Raw genomic sequence first — 3254 nt, forward strand, 5'->3', positions numbered from 1 at the left:
TGAGCCAAGATCGCGCTACTGCACTCCAGCCTAGGGAACATGAGCGAAACTCCGTCTCAAAAACAACAACAACAAATAATAATAATAATTTTTTTTGAGATGGGGTCTCACTTTGTCACCCAGGCTGGAGTGAGATGGCACGATAATAGCTCCCTGCAGCTGGAACTTCTAGGCTCAAGTGATCCTCTGGCCTTGGCCTCCCATAGCCCTGGGGCAGCAGGCATGAGCCACGGCCCAGCTAGTTTTCTGAAGTTATGGAGATTTTTATTGCAGTCTCGTAACTGCTACACTTTTGTGAACCGCTGCGTGAACATCTGAAAAGAACACGTGTTGCCTCTTGGTTACACAGTTTAATTTAGGTATTCATGACTTTTTGATGAGGCATGCTAATTGTAATGTGCAAATCTTTTTTTTTGTTTGTTTTTTTGAGACAAGTTTTCACTCTTGTTGCCCAGGCTGGAGTGCAATGGCTCAGTCTAGGCTCACTGCAGCCTCTGCCTCCCAGGTTCAAGTGATTCTCTTGCCTCAGCCTCCCGAGTAGCTGTGATTACAGGCACACACCACCACGCCCGGCTAATTTTTGTATTTTTAGTAGAGACAGGGTTTCACCATGTTGGCCAGGCTGGTCTCGAACTCCTGACCTCAGATGATCTGCCTGCCTTGGCCTCCCAGAGTGCTGGGATGACAGGCATGAGCCACCGGGCCCAACCGTAATGTTTAAATCTTATATGTCCTTGTTTGGTTGTGTTGAGCCAACCTTGTAAATTCTGAGATTGCATGTGAAGGTCTCTCCCTGTGTTTGTGGATCTGTCCAACCTTCTGTGTACCTCAGTCCTTCCTGACATGATCCAGCCCTGTGTCTATGCTTGCTGCTTTAGTCTCAGGTAAACATCTTAGTGACACAGAGCCCACCAGTCTGCCCAAACGGGAGAGGTGGGTGAGTGGTGGCAAACCATGTGACCCAGTTCTTTTTTTTTTTTCTTGAGATGGATTTCGCTCCTGCCACCCAGGCTGGAGTGCAGTGGCATCATCTTGACTCACTGCAACCTCCACCTCCTGGTTCAAGTGATTCTCCCGCCTCAGCCTCCCAAGTAGCTGGGATTACAGGCATGCGCCACCATGCCCAGCTAATTTTGTATTTTTAGTAGAGATGGCATTTCACCATGTTGGCCAGGCTGGTCTTGAACTCCTGGCCTCAAATGATCTGCCCACCTTGGCCTCCCAAAGTGCTGGGATTACAGGCATGGGTCACTGCGCCCGGCCTCCATGTGACCCAGCTCTGATGGCAAGACATGAGGGGAGGTGCCCTGGGAGCCCCGATGCAATTGAGGCTCTGTGGACACACTTCTGATGGTCACACAGTTACATAAGGCAGACCATTCTTTTTTTCAATGATGGAATATTCTTTCTAGGTCCTATGTAATCATCGTTGTCTTCACTTCTATTTTGTCTGATGTTAGTATCACCGCACCTGCTGCCTTGTGCTCTGCCTTTCTGGGTCATTTTGTTTTGGGTGTGCATAAATATTCATGTGGCGATTCAGGCTGGACGCAGTGGCTCACGCCTGTAATCCCAGCACTTTGGGGGGGCCGAAGCAGGTGGATCACTTGAGGTCAGGAGTTCAAGACCAGCGTGGCCAACATGGTGAAACCCCATCTCTCCTAAAAATCAAAAATTAGCTGTGTGTGGTGACGCGCACCTGTAGTCCCAGCTACTCAGGAGGCTGAGACTGCAGTGAGCCAAGATTGCGCCACTGTATTCCAGCCTGGGCTACAGAGCTAAACTCCATCTCAAAAATAAATACATAATAAATAAAATAATAAAATAAATAGTCATATGATGCTTCAGGCCATTTGACATCCTGTCCCCCCCTCTTAGTAAAATGCCTGCTATTTTGTTGGAGCAGTCACCACCCCACCCCAGTCCTTGGGCCTCAGGGACACCAGGGCCCGACCCCAGCTCCCAGCATGAATGGGGTTGGTTTAAACCAGTCGGCATGGCCCACAGTGATTGGTTTAGGCATGGGCCTGTCAGCCACACTGGGCCAATGATATGTAAGAAGATGTTTATTGTAGCTTCTGGGATGCAAGCTTCTCTGTCAGCTGTCAGTTGGGCAAGGACGACAGTCCCAGCCCTACCGGTGGAAGCTCTGCTTCTGTCATGTGTGAACCACACAGCAAATGGCCTTGGAGGCTGCTGGCAGCCATCTTGTGACCATGAGGCAAGTCAGCCTCGGCCGAAGCCGACGACAGGAAGACAATGAGGAGAGGGAGAAAGAGCCGATCGTTGGTGTGTATCGGCGGTGACATGCTGCCGCCTCTCTGGAGACCGGGTTCATGATACTCTTCTGGTATCTTCTCTTGTTTGCTCTGCTGGCTTTGGGCCCGAGTTTTACTTCCTGGATGTATTGTGTGTGCCTGTTTTGTGGAGCTGGTTTTGCTCCTGGGTTTGTTGACTCTTGGGTGTCTGCGATTTTTTCTTTTTTTCCTTTGTTTTTGGCGGGGACAGAGTCTCACACTGTCACCCAGGCCGGAGTGCAGTGACCTGATCTTGGCTCAGTGCAACCTCTGCCACCGGGGTTCAAGTGATTCTTCTGCCTCAGCCTCCCGAGTAGCTGGGACTGCAGGCGCCTGCCAGGGTGGATTTTTATACTTTCAGTAGAGATGAGGTTTTGCCATGTTGGCCAGGCTGGTCTCGAACTCCTAACCTCAGGTGATCTGCCCACCTCCGCCTCCCAAAGTGCTGGGATGATAAGCATGAGTCACCGTACCCAGCATTTTTTGTTTGTTTGTTTGAGACGGAGTCTCGCTCTGTCGCCCAGGCTGGAGCACGGTGGCGCAATCTCAGCTCACTGCAAGCTCTGCCTCTCAGGTTCACGCCATTCTCCTGCCTCAGCCTCCCCAGTAGCTGGGACTACAGGCGCCGCCACCACACCCGGCTAATTTTTTGTATGGTCTCGATCTCTTGACCTCGTGATCCGCCCGTCTCGGCCTCCCAAAGTGCTGGGATTACAGGCGTGAGCCACCGTGCCCGGCCGAGGTCTGACATTTCTTATATGCAGCTGACTTTAATTTATTAATAGTTTATCTAGGCTTTCTGCATCTACAGTCATGAAATAGATGTGTCTTTTAATTTTCATTTTGGAGTTGAGATCATGCTAGCCTTCTGTAAAAATTTCAAGACATGGATTTTTCTGTTCCATGAATGTTTGGTAAAAATTCACTGGTAAAACCAGTGAAAGCTGGCCAGGCGTG

The sequence above is a fragment of the Mandrillus leucophaeus genome, unplaced genomic scaffold (assembly GCF_000951045.1).
Source record: "Mandrillus leucophaeus isolate KB7577 unplaced genomic scaffold, Mleu.le_1.0 Scaffold1, whole genome shotgun sequence".
Lineage (NCBI taxonomy): Eukaryota > Metazoa > Chordata > Mammalia > Primates > Cercopithecidae > Mandrillus > Mandrillus leucophaeus.